The sequence below is a fragment of the Bombina bombina genome, chromosome 7 (assembly GCF_027579735.1).
Source record: "Bombina bombina isolate aBomBom1 chromosome 7, aBomBom1.pri, whole genome shotgun sequence".
NCBI lineage: Eukaryota > Metazoa > Chordata > Amphibia > Anura > Bombinatoridae > Bombina > Bombina bombina.
In genome coordinates, this window is record NC_069505.1 from 547,596,770 (window position 1) to 547,622,195 (window position 25,426).

Sequence of the window (25,426 nt, forward strand, 5' to 3'; positions counted from 1 at the left end):
GATTGATAGCTATGCCTCTGGAATGCTCTGGATTTGCAGAACCCTGCAATTTTTCTATATAACCTGCATATATAAAACATTGCAAGTGCACAGTTTTTTTTCTAAATGTTTTTTATTGATTGTGCAATAATTATTGTTTTTTCATTCCAGCTGAAATCTGTGATGCATATAGTCTTAAACCTATAAAGCCACTGGATGCAATTAAGGTAAAATAGAGAGATATATATAGAATAAGCCTATATTTTCAAAATATATGCATAGGTTTATTGATGACATATTTGTGAAGATGGGCTGAACGACTTAAATTTTTCAAAATAATTTAGGTGTTTTAAAGCCCTTTATAATCTGTTTATTTTCTGCAGATTCACCATTTCATATCATATCTATATTATAATCGCGTTTGTAATGCGTTCGTCGGTGTCGACAGTTGCGCACGCATCCTCAAAGGAGCGCTGGCTGCGCAAGGCAGTCAAAAGAATGTTGGCTGCGCACGCAACCAAAAGAATACACCTGGATGCAGCAAAGTTAAAGAATCCACTGAAAGAATCCATCCGTCGCACACTGAAGATTGAATGCAATATTGAACAGCCAATAAGATTTCAGTAGCTCTAATCCTATTGGCTGATTTCAAAATTTCAGCCAATAGGAATGCAAGGTACCCCAAACTGATTGCGGTACCTTGCATTCAATCTTCAGTCTACAACAGACATCGGATAAAATGGAGCCTCCATGCCGCAGAGGAACACCTCCGCCGATGACCGCCACCGAGGACCACCACTGAGGATCCTGGCATCGGGAACACAGCTCCTCACCTGCGCTCCACGCCCCTTCGCTCCGGATGAAGATAGAAGATGATGGATCCGTCAGGAAGAAGACCTTCTCCGCCGGACTTCAAGAACAGTTAGTACGTATTTTGGGCTTAAGTTTAGGCTTTTTTATTTTAATTTTTGGGATTTTTTTTTTTTTTTAGATTAGATTAGGGTTTTTTTGGGGCTTGAAAAAGAGCTGATTGCCCTTTTAAGGGCAGTAAAAGAGCTGAATGCCCTTTCAAGGGCAATACCCATACAAATGACCCTTTAGGGGCAATGGGTAGTTTAGTTTTTTTTTGTATTAGTTTTCTTTATTTTGGCGGGTTTGGTGGGTGGGGTTTTATTACTGTTAGGGGGGATTTAGTATTTTTTAGAGGTAAAAGAGCTGTTTAACTTAGGGTGATGCCCTACAAAAGGCCCTTTAAGGGCTTTTGGTAGTTTAGTATTAGATTAGGGGTGTTTTTATTGAGGGGGTTTGTAGGGGTATTAGTTTAGGTGTACATTTTTTATTTTGGATAGCTTTGTTTATTTTTTTCTGTAATTTTACTTTTTTTATTTTTTGTAACTTTAGCTTGGGGGGTTGTAGTCTTTAAAAATAGACTGCCGTCTGGGCAGGCTTATCACCTAGTTCAAATATAATATTATTTACCAGAACTCCGCCACCTAGAATAAGCTAAGATATAAAAGTTGGAGATTCTGGAGTGATTCCAAAGGTCGGAGAAGGCTTTCGGTAAATTTTGGCCACTGTCTACTTAGAAGTTGAGTAAACTAAAAGTCAGTCGGTAGGTTTATAAATGCTCAAAAATTGTTGAGGTTTCCTTTACTTATCAAGTGTTTAGTTAGTGTTCCGGTCACCAACATATATGGTTGAGTGTCCAAAATACTAGGCAAACGAATGCCGACAAAGGAGGTTCATTCAGCTGTTTTTAGAATTCTACTTGTGAAAGTGGAACATACAAAATCTGAATTTGCCCAGATCTTTGTGTGTTGAAGTTTCATAAAAAGAAAGACGACTCTGAAAATAGGCATTCTGGGGAATTCAAGAGGTGTGGTTGTTGTTTTTTTCCCACCTAAACCTTGTTTAATCATGCATAATTCATAAAGGCTATTGTCCTTGTGAAGTTTCTTGTCTTGTGACTTTACACCTTACTGCTTTTGGAATTGTGAAGATTACTTTCTGATGTCATTAAGTAATGGAGATATGATTGGTAAACATTTACATGTTAAGAGCATGTGATCTAGCATTGTCGTTGATTAAGCGCTTGATGTTATTGGCACAAAATGCCTAAAACTACTGTTGGTCACTTCTATGTGCCATGTTTTAATAGTTTAATAAAGTTTTGCTTTTATTTCTAAGTCTCGCACAAGTGCAGCCAATTTTTGTTTTCTTTGTATTTGTGATGGTTTGTTCTAACATCATGGTTTGCACCACCACAGCAGTATGTCAGGTTGATGCCTTTAAGCCTAAAAGATGACCTGCTGCAGCTGGGATTAATCCACCATCAACAAATTCACAGGCCAGTGTTTTGTCTATGAGCCACTTGAGAGCTTTGGCTTTTTTGGATTGTCATGCTAATGGTGAGGCCGCCTGATTCTCTTGTTGCTCTATTCACACCTGATACCCCAGGTACGCTTCATTAAGTAATTATCAATTTATAAAAGACTGCTGAGCCCTAGACTCAGTGCACCAGCATTACTGTAAATCTACCTTGCTACAGCCTTTGTTCCTGTATATGCCTGCTAGGTTGATTTCCTGTTGCTGGACTTTGGATTGTTTGTGGACTTTGCCTCTTGGATCACTCCTGGTGCTACTGCTGCCTGATTGTTCACCTCCCTTTGCCTTTCCCTGACAAAGCTCTTACAAATTATGTTATTTTCCCCAGCTATTCCTTACAGGTTTTGAACCTCGTCTGTTTGGCCTGGTTGAGCCCTCTGACTTCCAGATGTATTTACTATAGCCGGCTCAGTAAGAGACTCATGTCTGCAGTGTTTATCATATCTGCTACAGCCTGCTCAGTACAAAAAAGCCTACATGAAGTGTTTGCAATAGCTCTATCTGCATCAGCTCCATTAGTACCCATCTGCACAAGCTCCATCTGTACCCATCTATACTAGCTCCATCAGTACCTGTCTGCACCAGCTTCAGCAATACCTGTCCGCACCAGCTCCATCAGTACCTGTCTGCACCAGCTCCATCAGTACCTGTCTGCACCAGCTCCATCAGTACCTGTCTGCACCAGCTTCAGCAATACCTGTCTGCACCAGCTCCATCAGTACCTGTCTGCACCAGCTCCAGCAGTACCTGTCTGTACCAGCTCCATCAGTACATGTCTGCACCAGCTCCATAAGTACCTGTCTACACCAGCTCCATCAGTACCTGTCTGCACCAGCTCCAGCAGTATCTGTCTGTACCAGCTCCATCAGTACATGTCTGCACCAGCTCCACAAGTACCTGTCTACACCAGCTCCATCAGTATCTATCTGCACCAGCTCCAGCACTACCTGTCTGCACCAGCTCCATCAGTACCTGTCTGCACCAGCTCCATCAGTACATGTCTGTACCAGCTCCAGCACTACCTGTCTGCACCAGCTCCAGCACTTCCTGTCCGCACCAGCTCCATCAGTACCTGTCTGCACCAGCTCCATCAGTACCTGTCTGCACCATCTCCCTCAGTACCTGTCTGCAACATCTCCATCAGTACATGTCTACACCAGCTCCATCAGTACCTGTCTGCACCATCTCCATCAGTACCTGTCTGCACCATCTCCATCAGTGCATGTCTGTACCAGCTCCAACACTACCTGTCTGCACCAGCTCCAGCACTACCTGTCTGCACCAGCTCCAGCACTTCCTGTCTGCACCAGCTCCATCAGTACCTGTCTGCACCAGCTCCATCAGTACCTGTCTGCACCAGCTCCATCAGTACCTGTCTGCACCAACTCCATCAGTACCTGTCTACACCAGCTCCATCAGTACCTGTCTGCACCAGCTCCAGCAGTACATGTCTGTACCAGCTCCAGCACTACCTGTCTGCACCATCTCCATCAGTGCATGTCTGTACCAGCTCCAACATTACCTGTCTGCACCAGCTCCAGCACTACCTGTCTGCACCAGCTCCAGCACTTCCTGTCTGCACCAGCTCCATCAGTACCTGTCTGCACCAGCTCCATCAGTACCTGTCTGCACCAGCTCTATCAGTACCTGTCCACACCAGCTCCATCAGTACCTGTCCACACCAGCTCCATCAGTACCTGTGTGCACCAGCTCCATCAGTACCTGTCAGCACCAGCTCCAGCAGTACATGTCTGTACCAGCTCCAGCACTACCTGTCTGCACCAGCTCCAGCACTACCGGTCTGCACCAGCTCCAGCACTACCTATCTGTATCAGCTCCATCACTTCCTGTCTGCACCAGCTCCATCAGTACCTGTCTGCACCAGCTTCAGCAGTACATGTCTGCACCAGCTCCATCAGTACATGTCTACACCAGCTCCATCAGTACCTGTCTACACCAGCTCCATCAGTACCTGTATGCACCATCTCCAGCACTACCTGTCTGCACCAGCTCCAGCAGTACATGTCTGTACCAGCTCCAGCACTACCTATCTGCACCAGCTCCAGCACTACCGATCTGCACCAGCTCCATCAGTACCTGTCTGCACCAGCTCCATCAGTACCTGTCTGCACCAGCTCCATAAGTACCTGTCTGCACCATCTCCATTAGTACATGTCTGCACCAGCTCCAGCAGTACATGTCTGTACCAGCTCCAGCACTACCTGTCTGCACCAGCTCCAGCACTACCGATCTGAACCAGCTCCATCAGTACCTGTTTGCACCATCTCCATCAGTGTCTGTCTACACCATCTCCATCAGTGTCTGTCTGTACCAGCTCCAGCACTACCTGTCTGCACCAGCTCCAGCACTACCGATCTGAACCAGCTCCATCAGTACCTGTCTGCACCATCTCCATCAGTGTCTGTCTACACCATCTCCATCACTACCTGTCTGCACCATCTCCATCACTACCTGTCTGCACCAGCTCCATCAGTACCTGTCTACACCAGCTCCATCAGTACCTGTCTGCACCAGCTCCAGCAGTACATGTCTGTACCAGCTCCAGCACTACCTGTCTGCACCATCTCCATCAGTGCATGTCTGTACCAGCTCCAGCACTACCTGTCTGCACCAGCTCCAGCACTTCCTGTCCGCACCAGCTCCATCAGTACCTGTCTGCACCAGCTCCATCAGTACCTGTCTGCACCAGCTCCATCAGTACCTGTCTACACCAGCTCCATCAGTACCTGTATGCACCAGCTCCAGCACTACCTGGCTGCACCAGCTCCAGCAGTACATGTCTGTACCAGCTCCAGCAGTACATGTCTGTACCAGCTCCAGCACTACCTATCTGCACCAGCTCCAGCACTACCGATCTGCACCAGCTCCATCAGTACCTGTCTGCACCAGCTCCATCAGTACCTGTCTGCACCAGCTCCATAAGTACCTGTCTGCACCATCTCCATCAGTGCATGTCTGTACCAGCTCCAGCACTACCTGTCTGCACCAGCTCCAGCACTTCCTGTCCGCGCCAGCTCCATCAGTACCTGTCTGCACCAGCTCCATCAGTACCTGTCTGCACCAGCTCCATCAGTACCTGTCTACACCAGCTCCATCAGTACCTGTATGCACCAGCTCCAGCACTACCTGGCTGCACCAGCTCCAGCAGTACATGTCTGTACCAGCGCCAGCAGTACATGTCTGTACCAGCTCCAGCACTACCTATCTGCACCAGCTCCAGCACTACCGATCTGCACCAGCTCCATCAGTACATGTCTGCACCAGCTCCAGCAGTACATGTCTGCACCAGCTCCAGCACTACCTGTCTGAACCAGCTCCATCAGTGTCTGTCTACACCATCCCCATCACTACCTGTCTGCACCATCTCCATCACTACCTGTCTGCACCAGCTCCATCAGTACCTGTCTGCACCAGCTCCATAAGTACCTGTCTGCACCATCTCCATCAGTACATGTCTGTACCAGCTCCAGCACTACCGGTCTGAACCAGCTCCCTCAGTACCTGTCTTCACCATCTCCATCAGTGTCTGTCTACACCATCTCCATCACTACCTGTCTGCACCATCTCCATCACTACCTGTCTGCACCAGCTCCATCAGTACCTGTCTGCACCAGCTCCATCAGTACATGTCTGCACAATATCCATCAGTACCTGTCTGCACAATATCCATCAGTACCTGTCTGCACCAGCTCCAGCAGTGCCCCATCTGCATCAGCTCCCATGGTAGCCATATGCACCAGCTCCATCAGTACCGGACTGCACCAGCTCCATTAGTAACTTGCGCTAGCGGGGCTGTACTAGCTCCATCAGTACCTGTCTGCACCAACTCCAGCAGTGTCTGTCCAAACCAGCTTATGCAGTACCTGTCTGCATCATTGCCATCAGTACCTGTCTGCACCAGCTCCATCAGTACCTGTCTGCACCAGCTCCATAAGTACCTGTCTGCACCAGCTCCATCACTACCTGTCTGCACCAGCTCCAGCAGTACATGTCTGTACCAGCTCCAGCACTACCTGTCTGCACAAGCTCCAGCACTACCAGTCTGCACCAGCTCCATCAGTACCTGTCTGCACCATCTCTATCACTACCTGTCTGTACCATCTCCATCAGTACCTGTCTGTACCAGCTCCATCAGTACCTGTCTGCACCAGCTCCATCAGTACCTGTCTGCACCAGCTCCATCAGTACCTGTCTGCACCAGCTCCATCAGTACCTGTCTGCACCAGTTCCATCAGTACCTGTCTGCACCAGTTCCAGCACTACCTGTCTGCACCAGCTCCAGCACTACCGATCTGCACCATCTCCATCAGTGTCTGTCTACACCATCTCCATCACTACCTGTCTGCACCATCTCCATCAGTACCTGTCTGCACCATCTCCATCAGTACCTGTCTGCACCATCTTCATCAGTACCTGTCTGCACCATCTCCATCAGTACCTGTTTGCACAATCTTAATCAGTACCTGTCTGCACCAGCTCCAGCAGTGCCCCATCTGCACCAGCTCCCATGGTAGCCATCTGCACCAGCTCCATCAGTACCGGTCTGCACCAGCTCCATTAGTAACTTGTGCTAGCGGTGCACAGTTTGTACCAGCTCCAGCACTACCGGTCTGAACCAGCTCCCTCAGTACCTGTCTGCACCATCTCCATCAGTGTCTGTCTACACCATCTCCATCACTACCTGTCTGCACCATCTCCATCACTACCTGTCTGCACCAGCTCCATCAGTACCTGTCTGCACCAGCTCCATCAGTACATGTCTGCACAATATCCATCAGTACCTGTCTGCACAATATCCATCAGTACCTGTCTGCACCAGCTCCAGCAGTGCCCCATCTGCATCAGCTCCCATGGTAGCCATATGCACCAGCTCCATCAGTACCGGTCTGCACCAGCTCCATTAGTAACTTGCGCTAGCGGGGCTGTACTAGCTCCATCAGTACCTGTCTGCACCAACTCCAGCAGTGTCTGTCCAAACCAGCTTTTGCAGTACCTGTCTGCATCATTGCCATCAGTACCTGTCTGCACCAGCTCCATCAGTACCTGTCTGCACCAGCTCCATAAGTACCTGTCTGCACCAGCTCCAGCACTACCTGTCTGCACCAGCTCCAGCAGTACATGTCTGTACCAGCTCCAGCACTACCTGTCTGCACAAGCTCCAGCACTACCAGTCTGCACCAGCTCCATCAGTACCTGTCTGCACCATCTCCATCAGTGTCTGTCTACACCATCTCTATCACTACCTGTCTGTACCATCTCCATCAGTACCTGTCTGTACCAGCTCCATCAGTACCTGTCTGCACCAGCTCCATCAGTACCTGTCTGCACCAGCTCCATCAGTACCTGTCTGCACCAGCTCCATCAGTACCTTTCTGCACCAGTTCCATCAGTACCTGTCTGCACCAGTTCCAGCACTACCTGTCTGCACCAGCTCCAGCACTACCGATCTGCACCATCTCCATCAGTGTCTGTCTACACCATCTCCATCACTACCTGTCTGCACCATCTCCATCAGTACCTGTCTGCACCATCTCCATCAGTACCTGTCTGCACCATCTCCATCAGTACCTGTCTGCACCATCTATATCAGTACCTGTTTGCACAATCTCAATCAGTACCTGTCTGCACCAGCTCCAGCAGTGCCCCATCTGCACCAGCTCCCATGGTAGCCATCTGCACCAGCTCCATCAGTACCGGTCTGCACCAGCTCCATTAGTAACTTGTGCTAGCGGTGCACAGTTTGGCTCAATGCCAAATAAGTAATTTTAAATTTTGGAATATAAACAGTAATGTATATTGGTTCCTTTTTCTTTCTGTCTTGATGTCTTTGTGCATTTTACATTGTGGACTCCCTTTGCCTCTTGGTTGCTTCATGTAGCTTAGTTAATCCATCAGTACCCCGTCTGCACCAGCTTCATCAATACCTTTCTGTACCAGCTCCATCAGTTACTGTCTGCACCAACTCCAGCAGTGTCTGTCCAAACCAGCTTTAGCAGTACCAGTCTGCACCATATGCATAAGTACCTGTCTGCATCATCCCCATCAGTGCCTGTCTGTACCATCTCCATCAGCGCCTGTCTGCACCATCTCCATCAGCGCCTGTCTGAACCATCTCCAGCAGTACCTGTCTGAACCAGCTTCAGCAGTATCTATCGGCACCATCTCCATCAGTAGCTGTCTGCACCATCTCCATCAGCGCCTGTTTGCACCATCTCCATCAGCGCCTGTCTGCACCATCTCCAGCAGTACCTGTCTGCACCAGCTTCAGCAGTATCTATCTGCACCATCTCCATCAGTATCTGTCTGCACCAGCTTCAGCAGTACCTATCTGCACCATCTCCATTAGCACCTGTCTGCACCAGCTCCATCAGCACGTGTCTGCACAAAACTTCATCAGTACCTGTCTACACTAGCTCCATCAGTGCCTATCTGCACCAGCTCCATCAGAACCTGTCTGCCCCAGCTCCATCAGTGCCTATCTGCACCAGCTCCAGCAGTACTTGTCTGCACCAGCTCCATCAGTACATGTCTGCAGCAGCTTCATCAGAACCCGTCCGTACCAGCTCTATCAGTGTCTGTCTGCACCAGCTTCATCAGTACCCATCTGCACCTGCTCCTGCATCAGGTTTATCAGTACCAGTATGCACCATCTCCATCAGTACCTGTCAGCACCAGCTCCAGCAGAGTCTGTCCAAACCAGTCCTAGCAGCTTCTGGTACTGGTTTGCTATTACCAGCTGTGTTATTAATAATGGTTTCTTCTAAGACTTACTTTACAGCTTATTCTTTATTATGTCTAAGGAGTGTCCTGGCTCCAAGAGTATTACCTCTCTAGCCCCTCCTAATGGCCAGGTAACGTGTAAGCTTTTACTAAACCCATTTATTTTCTTTAATGATTCAGATAGAGCATGCAATTTTGGACAGGCCCCTAAGCTTTCCAATCCTGCTTTCAAAATAAAGATAGCAAGAGAACAAAGAAAATTTGATAATAGAAGTAAATTAGAAAGTTGCTTAAAATTGCATGCTCTATCTGAATCATGAAAGAAAAAAACATTGGGTTTAGTATCCCTTTAACACGTCCATATCTGAGGCCCTTTCACCGAATACAATAGATCTGCTAAAAATGATACAGTTTGAGTAGTGTAGTCCTCTTCCCTTCTGGAGAATTGTATGGCAGCCTTTGAAGCTGATGTTTGGATTGTATGTAAAAAGAACTCCCCTTTAATGTGTTACCAATGGTTTATTTTACCTGCTGGGGTGTATTTAATTGTTTGCAAACATCCCTTTACCATTATTTTGATATTTGAAATACCTGTTTTAGCCTGTAGAAACTGCCACCTATACTGAAAATATGAATGACAAACATATTCTATGTAGAAAAGCTGTGCTCACAAGAGACAATAGCTTTGATTAATCTCCCAGTGGGGAGTAGGGGGGAGAGAGAGATGTTTTGTGTCTGAAATAGCTGATTGTGCTCATTAAACTCCCAGCCATAATACGCATTTTAATACCTGAGTATTAGGCTGTGTGTTATCATGTCTACTTTACCTGCAGGATCAGACCATTTTTATTGGCATATACTTGAGCACAGCAGGTAATGGGTTTAATGTGCAAAACTAGCTATTTCAAATAAACATGAAGCAGCAATTGTCTATACATTTAATATTCTTCAGTAGAAAGTCATTTGGAACACATTAAGGGGAACAAATGGTATAGTGTCCCTTTATATTAAATGTTTTTTCCAAATAAAGAGGTTGTTCCGATATTGAAAAAATATTACCATTTTTTTGCCTTGAGCTAAATTCCCTTACAATGCTTCATAGGACAAGTCTTTCCTGAGTTGCTCCTTGGACTAACCAAGCCTCCTACCCTACTCTGAGCTAATCCCTGTATTCCTCCACAATACCACACTTGGAACATGAGATCCTCCAAAAGACATCCTTATCCAAGTAAATGTATCATGACTCAGTTCTTGGTAGAAGACCTGCATGGTATTCATGGTATTCATAGGTTGACTATGCCCCTCCTCCTACCTAGAGCTAACCCCTAGGTACCTCCACAATGGAACATCTGGGGCACCTACAACATGCTCTTCTCCATGCTGTAAATAATTCCTTGAAAGGAGACTTGAAGAGTACAAGAAGGTGTGCAAAACATCTCTTTTTACATGTTCACAATAGATTGACCTAGACTGTCCCACTCACTTGAGATAACCCCTCAATTCCACAATGTCACACATGGGACATCAGGTCCTTCTTCTCCAGGTATGTCTATCTTGAGTTTTTCCTTGGAAGAAGACCTGAAAGTTGCAAGGAGGGCAAAGTATCTCCTCTGCTTACCACTGAACAACTAATAACCTTGCTATACTTAGAGGCCTAGTTATCAACGTGTCAACTTTCCTGCCTTCGATGGCCCAATACGCCCGCCTAAGCTCGCCTACCTTCGCCGCCGTGAACCTGAAAAAATTTGCCTAAGTTATCAATAAATCTGTCAAAAATCCGCGCACCAAGTACTGGTATCTCGCTGCTCATCGGCTTTTTTACAGCTTTATTGCTAGCCTGTCACTAAGCACCCACACTAAACTACACTATTTTACCCCCTATACCGGCGCCCCCGGAGCCTCCCGCAACTCAATAAAGTTATTAACCCCTAAACCGCCGCTCCTAGACCCCGCCGCAACTCTCATAAATGTATTAACCCCTAAACCGCCGCTCCCGGACACCGCCGCAACCTACATTATACCTAGTAACCCCTATCCCTCCCCCCTATACCGCCGCCCTCTATAATAAAGTTATTAACCCCTATCCTGCTGATCCCGCACCTTGCCGCAACTAAATAAATAGTTTAACCCCTAAACTGCCGCTCCCGGACCCCGCCGCAACCTATATTAAACTTATTAACACCTAATCTGCCCCCCCTACACCGCCGCCACTGTAATAAATTTATTAACCCCTAAACCTAAGTCTAACACTAACCCTAACACCCCCCTAACTTAAATATTAATTAAATAAATCTAAATAATATTTCTATTATTAACTAAATTAATCCTATTTAAAACTAAATACTTACCTTTAAAATAAACCCTAATATAGCTACAATATAAATAATAATTATATTGTAGCTATCTTAGGGTTTATTTTTATTTTACAGGTAACTTTGTATTTATTTTAGCTAGTTAGAATAGTTATTAAATAGTTATTAACTATTTAATAACTACCTAGCTAAAAGAAATACAAAATTACCTGTAAAATAAATCCTAAACTAAGTTACAATTAAACCTAACACTACACTATCATTACATTAATTAAATAAATTAACTACAAATAACTACAATTAAATACAATTACATAAACTAACTAAAGTACAAAAACTAAAAAAAGCTAAGTTACAAAAAATAAAAAAATAAGTTACAAACATTTAAAAAATATTACAAAAAAATTAAGCTAATTACACCTAATCTAAGCCCCCTAATAAAATAACAAAGCCCCCCAAAATAAAAAAATTCCCTACCCTATTCTACATTAAAAAGGTTCAAAGCTCTTTTACCTTACCAGGCCCTTAAAAGGGCCTTTTGTGGGCATGCCCCAAAGAAAACTGCTCTTTTGCTTGTAAAAGAAAAATGCAACCCCCCCCCCCAACATTAATACCCACCACCCACATACCCCTAATCTAACTCAAACCCCCCTTAAAAAAACCTAACACTACGCCCCTGAAGATCATCCTACCTTGAGTCGTCTTCACTCAGCCCGAGCCACCGATGGAATCGAAGAGGAGATCCAGAGCGGCAAAAGTGATCCTCCAAGGGGCGCTGAAGAAGTCTTCCATCCGATGAAGTGATCCTCCAGGCGGCGCTGAAGAAGTCTTCCATCCGGGCGATGTCATCTTCCAAGCGACGCTGAAGAAGTCTTCCATCCGGGCGATGTCATCTTCCAAGCGGGGTCTTCAATCTTCTTTCTTCAGGATCCATCTTCATCCCGCCGACGCTGAACATCCCTTCTTTCCCGACGGACTACCGACGAATGAAGGATCCTTTAAGGGACTTCATCCAAGATGGCGTCCCTTCAATTCCGATTGGCTGATAGGATTCTATCAGCCAATCGGAATTAAGGGACGCCATCTTGGATGACGTCCCTTAAAGGAGCCTTCATTCATCGGTAGTCCCATCGGGAAAGAAGGATGTTCGTGTCGGCGGGATGAAGATGGATCCTGAAGAAAGAAGATTGAAGACCCCGCTTGGAAGATGACATTGCCCGGATGGAAGACTTCTTCAGCACCGCCTGGAGGATCACTTCATTGGATGGAAGACTTCTTCAGCGCCCCTTGGAGGATCACTTCTGCCGCTCCGGATCTCCTCTTCGGTTCCATCAGTGGCTCAGCTGAGTGAAGATGACTCAAGGTAGGATGATCTTCAGGGGGGTAGTGTTAGGTTTTTTTTATGGGGGTTTGGGTTTGATTTGGGGTATGTGGGTGGTGGGTTTTAATGTTGGGGGGGTTGTATTTTTCTTTTACAGGCAAAAGAGCAGTTTTCTTTGGGGCATGCCCCACAAAAGGCCCTTTTAAGGGCTGGTAAGGTAAAAGAGCTTTGAACTTTTTTAATGTAGAATAGGGTAGGGAATTTTTTATTTTGGGGGGGCTTTGTTATTTTATTAGGGGGCTTAGATCAGGGTGTAATTAGCTTAAAATTTTTGTAATATTTTTAAATGTTTGTAACTTATTTTTTTATTTTTTGTAACTTAGCTTTTTTTATTTTTTGTACTTTAGTTAGTTTATGTAATTGTATTTAATTGTAGTTATTTGTAGTTAATTTATTTAATTAATGTAATGATAGTGTAGTGTTAGGTTTAATTGTAACTTAGGTTAGGATTTATTTTACAGGTAATTTTGTATTTCTTTTAGCTAGGCCAGTTATTAAATAGTTAATAACTATTTAATAACTATTCTAACTAGCTAAAATAAATACAAAGTTACCTGTAAAATAATATAAATCATAAAAATAGCTACAATGTAATTATTAATTACATTGCAGCTATCTCTGGGGTTTATTTTACAGGTAAGTATTTAGTTTTAAATAGAAATAATTTATTAAAGTATAGTGTAGTGTTAGGTGTAATTGTAACTTAGGTTAGGATTTATTTTACAGGTAAATTTCAGTTTATTTTAGCTAGGTAAGCTATTAAATAATTAATAACTATTTAATAGCTATTGTACCTAGTTAAAATAAATTGAAATTTGCCTGTAAAATAAAAATAAATCCTAAAATAGCTACAATATAATTATTATTTATATTGTAGCTATATTAGGGTTTATTTTAAAGGTAAGTATTTAGTTTTAAATAGGATTAATTTAGTTAATAATAGAAATATTATTTTGATTTATTTAATTAAAATTTAAGTTGGGGGGTGTTAGGGTTAGTGTTAGACTTAGGTTTAGGGGTTAATAAAATGTATTATAGGTGTAGGGGGGGCAGATTAGGGGTTAATAAGTTTAATATAGGTTGCGGCGGGGTCCCTGGAGCGGCGGTTTCGGGGTTAAAACTATTTATTTAGTTTGCAGCGAGGTCGGATTGGCAGGATAGGGGTTAATAACTTTATTATAGAGGGCGGCGGTATAGGGGGGCAGGATAGGGGTTACTAGGTATAATGTAAGGTTGCGGAGTGTTCCGGGAGCGGCGGTTTAGGGTTAATACATTTATTATATTTGCGGCGGGGTCAGGGAGCGGCGGTTTAGTGGTTAATATGTATATAGAGTAGCTTGCGGTGGGCTCCGGGAGCGACGGTTTTAGGGGGTTAACCAGTTTATTATAGCTTGCGGTGGGCTCCCGGGAGCGGCGGTTTAGGGGGTAATAACTTTATTTACTTAGGGTGTTTAGACTCAGGGTACATGTTTAGGTGGTTAGGTGGTAGACATCCTCCCATAAAAATCAATGGGATGTCTGGCAGCAGCGAACTTGTACTTTCGCTATGGTCAGACTCCCTTTGATTCCTATGGGATCCGCCGCCTCCAGGAAAAGTGCCCGAGCGTACCCTGCTAGTTTTTTGATAACTAGCAAAAGTAGTCAGATTGTGCCGCACACAACATCTGTAGTGACGTAAGAATCGATCTGTGTCGGACTGAGTCCGGCGGATCGAAGCTTACGTCACTAAATTCTACTTTTGCCGGTCTCTAGCCTTTGATAACTAAGGCGAATCAGCCTCGCCACAAATACGCTGGAATTCCGCAGCGTATTTGTGGCGGACGACTTGATAACTACCCCCCTTAGTGTCTGGTCAAAAATGTTATGATAGTAATTTTAACCTTAACCTTCTATATATACTGTTAAAAAACTTTTCAGTTATTTTTATTTCTAAGCTCTTCGGGAACTGACAATATAACATCAAACTAAATAACATTTCCAAGAACTAAAGTGAGGTTTTAGAAGAAGGAACATAAAATTCACAGATATATAATGAGATCCAAATTTTCTTTTGTGGATAATTTTATCTAGGAAAACTGTACATTGTGTAGCAGATGGGTAAAACACTTTCAGAAATGTCCAATTGCATGTTTTGTGTCTGAGTCCTCCTGTCTTGTACGTAGAAATCAGGGAGATGGGAGATGGTAGCATATGCAGAGAAGAACCAGATCGAAGAGGATGGGGAAGAGACTGTCAGCAGTGTTATTGAATTAATCTGTGAGGGAAACACAATTATCATTTCTGAAAAACAGTGAGTATATTTATGATAATCTGTCACAATATATACCTATCTATGTATCTGCCTATCTATATCAATCTGTCTATCTATCCATTTATCTATCTATCTATCTATCTATCTATCTACATCTGTCTGTCTATCTATGCGCCTGTCTGTCTATCTCTCTCTCTCTCTCTCTCTCTCTCTCTTTCTATATATATATATATATATATATATATATATATATATATATATATATACTGTATATATATATATATATATATATATTTATCATCTGTCTGTGTGTCTGTCTATCGTATCTATATCTATCTTTATTATGTATGTCTGTCTGTCTATCTATATCTGTCTATCTATCTATCTATCTATCTATCTATCATATCTATATCTATCTTTATTATGTATGTCTGTCTATGTATCTCTCTATCTATCTGTCTGTCTGTCAATCTATCTATATCTATCGCTCTATCTATATCTGTCTGTCTCTCTATCTATATCCATCTGTCTATCTATCTATATATCTATCTGTCTGTCAGTCAGTCTGTCTATCATTTACCTGTCTATCTTTCTGTCTGTCTGCCTCTCTATCTATCATCTATCTATCTATCTATCTATCTATCTTTATCATTCTGTTTTCTGTCTGTCGGTCTATCATATCTACATCTATCTATATATTATGTATGTTTATCTGTCTATCTATCTATTTTGCACAAATCTTAAAAACTCTCATTTTAGTGAATTCAGTACATTGCCTCTCTATTATACAGGAAAAACTGTGATGCAAAGCAGAGTAAGGTCACAATTTCAGAAGGAAGCATGGAATTTACAAGGGGTAATTACCGTTCATTTACCCATCTTGCAACAGATTACACTAATTCCGTTCCTTCATAACAAATAAGAAAAAAAAGTGCTCTAATTTACTTATATTATCAAATTCACCTATTTATCTTAGTATCATTTGTTGCAATTTACGCCCTTTTTCATGAGAGCATACTGTGGTAGGGTAGGGAGAACACACATGTTTGAGCACTATATGCACCAATACTATACATATAATGCTCAAGAAACATGCACACTCTTGAGCATACATAAGAATGCTTTCCTGGAAAGAAGCTACATTTAAACATAGGATACTGTGGCAAGGTTACTCCAATCCCACTTCTGACACCACGTGTGACAAGGCAGTAGCCAGTGCACTTAGATTACCAGTCAGGGCAGCCAGTAGTCATCCTTTTTATTATAACATAAACGTTTTGGTTTACTGTCCAAGAGGAAAAATAAAAATAATACATTTGATAAAAGAATACAACTGGTAAGATTTATATTCCATTCGTTAAATGAATCATAAAAATGTAATTTTGACACCCATCTTCCTTTAATTACCTTGCTGCAGAGCCTCACTCTTACATAACCTGTTTAATGCATATCATCAGCCACAATGTAACCTTTTACAACAGAACATTATTCCCATATCAATCTCTTTCCTGTAACTACAACACTGACTCCTTTTATGATTCAAAAATAAAAAATTGTAAAATCTTTTATTTTTTTTAAAAAAATAACTGCACTTGGCAGTATTTTGGGGCTAAAGTTGGCTGGTGGGGAATGTTTAAAAAAAAAAAAAGGCTCTGAAATGTACCTAGCCTTATACCTTTTTTATCCAAATGTACCCCTTAAAAACGATTTATTAAGCTAATTTTTATTGTTTCTTCCATTTTAACTTGTTCTTTGCGGGTAACAGATTCGGACGTGTACACATTTTATGAAACTTGCTCGGAGTGTCTGTTTGTGGCTGTCAGAAAACTTCAGGAGGGAGTCAACACACGCATCTTATATCTATATAGTAAGTGTTACGGTACCAACAGTGTACCAAGGGTTAATACCAGATGAACAATGTCCTGCATAGGGAATCAGCAATTCACAACCCAGCCAGTTTCCTTGCAAACATGAGACCAAGCTCCACATTTCAGGTTTAAAAAAGAATAACTACTTTATTTGAAGGCAGCACACAGATTTATACACCCTGGCTTCAGGTTACAGAGGGCATTGGTTTAACAGTAAAGCAAACATATGAACAATGCATCAAACCTCTAACAATTGTCCTATTCACAGGTAAAAACAGATTAACATATTAAGTTAATTAACTAGGGAAGAACGTTTACTCAGACAATCTGATGTTGGGCAGTCTAGTTAACATAATCACACAATGACACAATCAGTTTACCCAGACAGACTCCTGAGACACAATCAGATCTTCAACATACATAGAATACATCTTATTACAGAATATAGGAACAGTTCTTATTAGCTATAAAGTCTTTTATGCCCACTTGGTTTATAGAGTCCACAATTGCTCCCACAAGGTGCACTCACACCCTGTACCTCATCCTGTATTTTATGGATACAGGGTGACATAGACCATAAGACAGAGTTATGAAAGTACATGGGGTGTCCAGCATATAAAATTCCATATTTTCATGCAGTCTCTGGGTATCCTTAAGCCCATGTACCTCCAGCCCAAAGAATGTTCCATAACAGGCCCTCCAATGTACAGTGGCGAGATTGGTTTCGTCACATCTCTCCCCTTTTCCAAACAGACTAACAGGGTATCTGACCTCCTGCCGGTCAGTGCCCTGGTTAGTCCAGCAACCCACCCATAAAACACAATTAGTAGTACAGCCCACCCACAATAAATGGTTACTACACCTGAGTACGGGGAAAACTTGTCCATGTCCAGGTGCCTCACCACAGCTGTGTGGGGGACTGGTACGCTGAATTGGTGGGTTTGCGAGGTGGGCAGAGACCAGCTGTACTCTGCCCGGGTGCCAGCACTACCATGGAAGTAGCCTGGTGGGAGCCTGGTTGCTGGAGGGGGAGACCCGATCGTCTCCCCTTTGGCTAAACCAGCCGTGTTGCTGGGGGACAGGACCATCAAACTCCTCTCCCTCTGGTTTGTCATGCTCGGCTGTCCAGGGTATGTACTGTGCCATATACCACCAGAGCGCCTGGTAGGCATGTCAGTTTGCTGGGACAATCCATCTGTATTCCCGTTATGAGAGAGAATTCCTGTCCATACAAACAAGGGTTCAAATTCCTCAGTGCCCAGACCAGGGCCAAACAGTCCTTCAAAATCACATCAGCTTCTTTACGAGTTTTCTGTACCTGCTCTTTATAGGTATCCACAATCCCTTCATACTGACATAGGGTGCCCTTGAGTTGCAGCACCTCACTATGAGCCAGCGTCAGCTTCTCCTCCAGTGTCACTAAGTTTTTCTTTAATGTTTCATGTTCCACTCTCAAGCTGGTGTTTTCTGCAGTCTGTCGGTGCAGCTTGTCTAGCAGAGATTCCTGTTCTAAACGTGCTTTTTCCTCTGCGCTCCTCTTCTCCTTCATCAGCGCATTGTAACGGGACCTCCACATATCAATAGCGGATAGAGATTTACTGAGCTCAGCGTCCTGGGGCTTAGCAGCAGGTGGGGTCAGTCTCTGCTGCACGGATCTGGGCACGGGTAGTCACAGAGTTAACATCAGCGGGACCCATAGGAGCGTAGGCAGAAACAAGGGGGGCCAAGTCATTTCCAAGAAGAACATCAGCAGGTAAGTCCCTTCTTGACCCCCACATTCACAGGTCTAGCGCCCCACTCCCCAATCCAAATGTACCCTGGCAACAGGTAGGCTGAAACACATCGCCCCCTGCTACCCTCACAGCCACAGTGTCTCCAGTGTACTGTTTCTCAGACACCAAGTTCTTTTGAAGCAAGGTCATGGTAGCACCAGTATCCCGTAGACCACTGACCTTCTTCCCATTCACTTTAACCAGTTGCCGGTTATTCCGGTGGGCAGCTTGCACAAGGTCTGCCTCATGTAGGATGCTCCAGCATTCTTGCGCCTCTACGTAGCGGGCCGCAGGCTGAGGATTACTTGGGGATTCCGCCGGCGGGTCTTCTCCAGGACTGCGCTTGGTTCGCTGCGTTTAGGGGACACCTCTGGTCTTTATGTGCCCTAGTTGCTTACATCTAAAGCACCGATAGGTTGTGAGTAGCACCGCAGGGCTCTCTGAGGGTAGTTTGTGGCCGGAGGCCGTGTGGTATAGTGGTGCGCCGGGTATGGTAACTGGCAGCTGCTGGGGTGACTGGGGGTCTGTACTCCACTCTAGCAGGGGGCTTAGTGGTAGCACGTGTCCAGTTTGCGGGCATCCGTATACTCATCTGCCAAGCGAGCCGTTCCTGCAGGGTGGAGGGTTTACGGTCCCGAACCCACTCTCGAACTCCTGCGGGGTAATTTGTCGAAGCAATGTTCCAACAGGAATAGCTGCAGCACCTCTTCCCCAGATATGGCTTGGCACCCCGCTATCCAGTGAGCTGCTGTGCGGTGCACCTTACATGCCCACTCAAGGTAGGAATCTCCAGCTAATTTAACAGTGTCTCTGAACCGCCTCCTGTATGCCTCCGGTGTAACCGCATACCTGGAGAGCAGAGCCTCTTTTACAGTATTATAATCCCTGACTTCCTCATCTGGAATGGCCCGAAAAGCCTCTCTGGCCCGGCCGGATAATTTTCCAGATAATATCGTGACCCAGTCCTCTGCGGGTACCTTGTGTAGTGCACATTGCCTCTCAAAATCCGCAAGGTACCCATCAATCTCTCCTTCTGTTTCCAGGAAGTTTTTAAAAGCTGCAAAATGTACTTTTCTCTTTTCCATCTTAGTCAGTATTGTAATAATCCCCCTCTTCCTGAGGTTACTGGCTTGTGTAGTTGCTCTTCTGGGCGATAAGGTTCATTCCGTCGCTGCCACCAATGTTACGGTACCAACAGTGTACCAAGGGTTAATACCAGATGAACAATGTCCTGCATAGGGAATCAGCAATTCACAACCCAGCCAGTTTCCCTGCAAACATGAGACCAAGCTCCACATTTCAGGTTTAAAAAAGAATAACTACTTTATTTGAAGGCAGCACACAGATTTATACACCCTGGCTTCAGGTTACAGAGGGCATTGGTTTAACAGTAAAGCAAACATATGAACAATGCATCAAACCTCTAACAATTGTCTATTCACAGGTAAAACAGATTAACATATTAAGTTAATTAACTAGGGAAGAACGTTTACTCAGACAATCTGATGTTGGGCAGTCTAGTTAACATAATCACACATGACACAATCAGTTTACCCAGACAGACTCCTGAGACACAATCAGATCTTCAACATACATAGAATACATCTTATTACAGAATATAGGAACAGTTCTTATTAGCTATAAAGTCTTTTATGCCCACTTGGTTTATAGAGTCACAATTGCTCCCACAAGGTGCACTCACACCCTGTACCCATCCTGTATTTATGGATACAGGGTGACATAGACATAAGACAGAGTTATGAAAGTACATGGGGTGTCCAGCATATAAAATTCCATATTTTCATGCAGTCTCTGGGTATCCTTAAGCCCATGTACCTCCAGCCCAAAGAATGTTCCATAACAGGCCCTCCAATGTACAGTGGCGAGATTGGTTTCGTCACAGTAAGTTTCTTTCGCAACCATGAGCATGGCTCAGAAATGTGCACTGCTCTGTCTAAGACACAAAACTCTATATAGCACATCAGTATAAAGAGAGACATAGAGCATATCATAGGTGGTAAGCATATGAGTAAGAGTTGGTTAGTGGCGTGAAACATCTGTGTGTCAAGGAATGTCAGACATAGGTAAGAACACAAGCGTTAGTTGTGCTAAAAAAAGTGTGGCATATAAAAATACATTTATTCAAAATACTAAACAAATGTACATGCAAAGGCACCCCTGTTTTCCTTACCTTAAAGGGACATGAAACCCAAAAAATGTATTTACAATATACATATACAATAGGGGTTTATAGACATCAATGGGGACTGCGTTAGTTTTTTTCTAACACTTTCTCTTCATTGATGTCTATGGGGGAAAGCGTGCACGAGCACGTAAACTCAGCAATTGGCTTTTGTGCAGTATGGAGCTTAACGCAGCATACCGCATAGCACAAGGAGGTTTTTTAGTAACTTGTAATGGCAACGCTATGGAAAGTGTGATAAAGCAATTTGTTTGCATTTTTATGCACCCGGTATAGCGCAAAACTCGTAATCTTGCTAGGTTAGGTTGCATTCTGTCTGTTCTGAGCATGGGCAAATCTGACTCTCTGTTTATCTAGTATTCACTTAATAGTAAACCAGTCATGTACACTTGAAGTTTTATGACAGCCAAGCTATAAATGCCTTCCTGCAGAGGCCCCAAGCCTCCTTTTAGGGCTGTAACAGTAAAGGGACCAGTCTACACCAGAATATTTATTGTTTTAAAGATAGAAAATCCCTTTATTACCCAGTCCCTAGTTTTGCATAACCAACACAGTTATATTAATACACTTTTTACCTCTGTGAATTACCTTGTATCTAAGCCTTCTGCAGACTGCCCCTTATCTCAGTGCTTTTTTACAGACTTGCATTTTAGACAATCAGTGCCTGCTCCTAGGAACTCTACATGCCTGAGCACAGTGTTATCTATATGAAACACATAAACTAACACCCTCTAGTGGTGAAAAACTGTCAAAATGCCCTGAGATGAGAGGCGGCCTTCTAGGGCTTAAAAATTAGCATACGAACCTCCTAGGTTTAGCTTTCAACTAAGAATACCAAGAAAACAAAGCAAAATTGGTGATAGATATAAATTTGAAAATTACACGCCCTATCTGAATAATGAAAGTTTGTTTTTGGACTAGACTGTCCCTTAAGTAATGGACATTACACAATTAAGTTTAACTCCTTAACGACCAGCAACATATATTCTTTTAATTGTGGCTTGTTTTTTTTTATAGCAATGCTGCGCTATTTCAGGAGGCTGCAGGAGGGGAGGGAGACCATAATAACGCGGGCCTTGCCCACTGGCAAGGGTATGTTGTGTGGTCATTAAGGGGTTAAAAAAACCATAAAAGGTAATATACATTTTAAATGATGAATAATACAGATTGCAATGATTTCTATTAAAAGGGATAAGCAAAATGTGTCTTTTGTGATTAAGCAGAGCATGCAATTTAAAAAAAAATCTTTCCAATTTATTTCTATTATCAAATTTGCTTCATTCTCATGGTATTCTTTATTTAAGAGATACCTAGGTATCTGGAGAACGACATGAGAGCTAATAGTGCTGCCGTCTAGTGCTCTTGCAAATGGATAACATTCTTGCAAATCTGCTGCCATATAATGCTCTAGACACTGTGCACGCTGCTGAGCTTACGTCCATGGTTTTCAACAAAAAGATACCAAGAGAACAAAGAAAATGTGATGGAAGTAACTCAGAAATTTGTTTTAAAATTGCATGTTCTATCTGAATCATGAGAGAAAACATTTTGGGTATCATGTTCCTTTAAAGGGATAGTAAAGTCCCAAATTAAACTTTTCACGATTTATATAGGGCATGCAATTTTAAACAACTTTCTAATTTTACATTTATCATCAAATTTGCTTTGTTCTCGTGTTATTCTTAGTTGAAAGCAAAATCTAGGTAGGCTCATATGCTAATTTCTAAGCCTTGAAGGCCACCTCTCATCTGAATGCATTTGACAGTTTTTTCACAGCTAGAGGGCAATAGTTCATGTGTTTCATATAGACAACACTGTGCTTACGCATGTGAAATTATTTAAGAGTCCAGCACTTTTTCAAAAGATCTGAGATAAGGAGCAGAGGCTTAGGTACAAGGTAATCACAGAGGTAAAAATTATATTAATATAACTGTGTTGGTTGTGCAGCACTGAGGAATGGTAAATAAAGGGATTATCTATCTTTTTAAACTATAACATTTTTGGTGTTTACTGTCCCCTTTTAAAGGGACAGTCTACAATAGAATTATTATAGTTTTAAAAGATAGATAATCCCTTTATTACCCATTCCCAGTTTTGCACAACCTACACAGTTATATTAATATACTTTTTACCTCTGTGATTACCTTTGTACCTAAGCCTCTGCCTCCTTATCTCAGATCTTTTGACAAACTTGCATTTCAGGCAATTAGTGCTGACTCTTAAATAACTTCACATGCGTAAGCACAGTGTTTTTTCTATATGAAACACATGAACTATTGCCCTCTAGCTGTGAAAAACTGTCAAATGCATTCAGATGAGAGGCGGCCTTCAAGGGCTTAGAAATTAGCATATGAGCCTACCTAGATTTTGTTTCAAATAAGAATAACACAAAAACAAAGCAAATTCGATTATAAAAAGTAAATTGGAAAGTTGATTAAAATTAAAAGGTCTTATCTGAATAATGAAAGTTTAATTTTGACTAGGACCTGTCCTCTTTAAGTATAAACAACTGCTTAAAGATTATTTTTTTTTAAGCAGCAACAGGGAGCACAAAACGCATCAATCTGTTCTCTCAGTTTTGTGCCTTTCCATGCACATTTTTTTTTACTATTTTGCATACAATTTTTTTTTAATTTTTTTTTTAATACAACCAACGTTTGTGTTCTTACATATGAGCTGAAGTAGTTTCATCCACCTGTGTGTGTTGGCACTCCAAACATTCTGGTTATTGTAGTCTTTCAAGACACCTCCCACACTTACTCTCGGACTCTGGTTGCAAACTAGGAGCATAGCGCTGCACATAGGTTTAGATTTTATCTATCTTTCTATCTATCATCTATCTATCTGTCTATCTTTCTGCCTTTCTGTCTATCTATCTTTCATCTATCTGTCTGTCTGTCTTTCTGTCTATCTATCTATCTATCTATCTATCTATCTATCTCTTTAATATACTGATGTTTTTTTATCAGCACAAACAGGGATGGCCACAATAGAAGATCTGGAGAAATTCAAATTGCAGGCAACATGTGAGGGTCTTACAGAAATACATGACAAGACAGGTAGGTCAAAATGTGCACTGTTCAATCTTTAGTCCTAAACTTTTATATATTTTAACATAAATTAAAAGTGTGATTTGAGCTATAAATGTAACTATTTATACATTTAGTTAACTATTTATTAACTTGTTAACTGAGTATGTGAAAAAATGAAAGGGACTATTGAGCGCTAACACCACTTAAATTGAAAGTAAATTTAGATGATGCCCGGTTTTTAAAAATTTGATTAAAAACAGGGGCACTTTAATTCATCAAAATTTACATTTCACTTGTGTTGTGAAAATACTTACCTTTTAAAGGGACACTGAACCCATTTTTTTTTTCTTTTGTGATTTGGATAGAGCATGAAATTTTAAGCAACTTTCTAATTTACTCCTATTATCAACTTTTCTTCATTCTCTTCGTATCTTTATTTGAAATGCAAGAATGTAAGGTTAGATGCCGGCTCATTTTTGGTGAACAACCTGGGTTGTTCTTGCTATTGGTGGATAAATTCATCCACAAATAAAAAAATGCTGTCCAGAGTCTTAATAAAAAAAAAAAAGCTTAGATGCCTTCTTTTTCAAATAAAGTTAGCAAGAGAACGAAGAAAAATTGATAATAGGAGAAAATTAGAAAGTTGCTTAAAATTGCATGCTCTATCTGAATCACAAAAGAAAAAAATTGGGTTTAGTGTCCCTTTAATCTTGACAGCCACTGCATCGCTTCCCCCAGTTGTCGCAAGCCTCTTCATATGTCAGAAATTACGGATCGGTCATCCTCCAATCATAGCTCCACCCTGGGGGGAATCAGTGTCTGAATAAACACCTTGATTGGAGGAAGCCAGATTCCTTATTTTAGGACCCGGGAAGAGGGCTTTGCGATAAGCGGGGGAAGTGATGCAGTGGCTGTCAGAAGAAAATGTAAGTATTTTCACAACCACAAGTGAAATGTATATTTGATGAATTAAAGTGCCCCTGTTTTTTAATCGGATTTTTAAAAACCAGGGCACTTTATCATCTAAATTTACCTTCACTTTAAGTTAAATCAATAGCGCTCCTATTCTTTTGCTTATATTACAAGTTAAAAGTAAAAAAAGTAAAATATGTTTATTATTGAAATAAATGTATAAAACGTATTTTAAAGGGATATGGTATAAGATAAGACAAGGTGTTCACAGGGAAGTGCCACAAAGAGTATAAATAATTTGTAATGTATGTATGTATGCAGGGCCGCCATCAGGGGGTGACAGGGGTGACTCCTGTCAGGGGCCCAATGGGCTAGGGGGCCCCATGAGGCAAGAACTAAAAAAAAAAATTAAATTTTTCAGCCATCAGTGGGTACTACAGCAGAGTGCTAATTGAGCATGGGAAATGTTATTACAAGGAGTAAAGTATTAGCATTTGAGAGGATTTTCTGAGTGTGCGCTAAACCACTATGCAACAGTGGTGAGACCTATTTGGCACTTTTGTTTGTACAGTGTGTGCCTGAGTCAGATG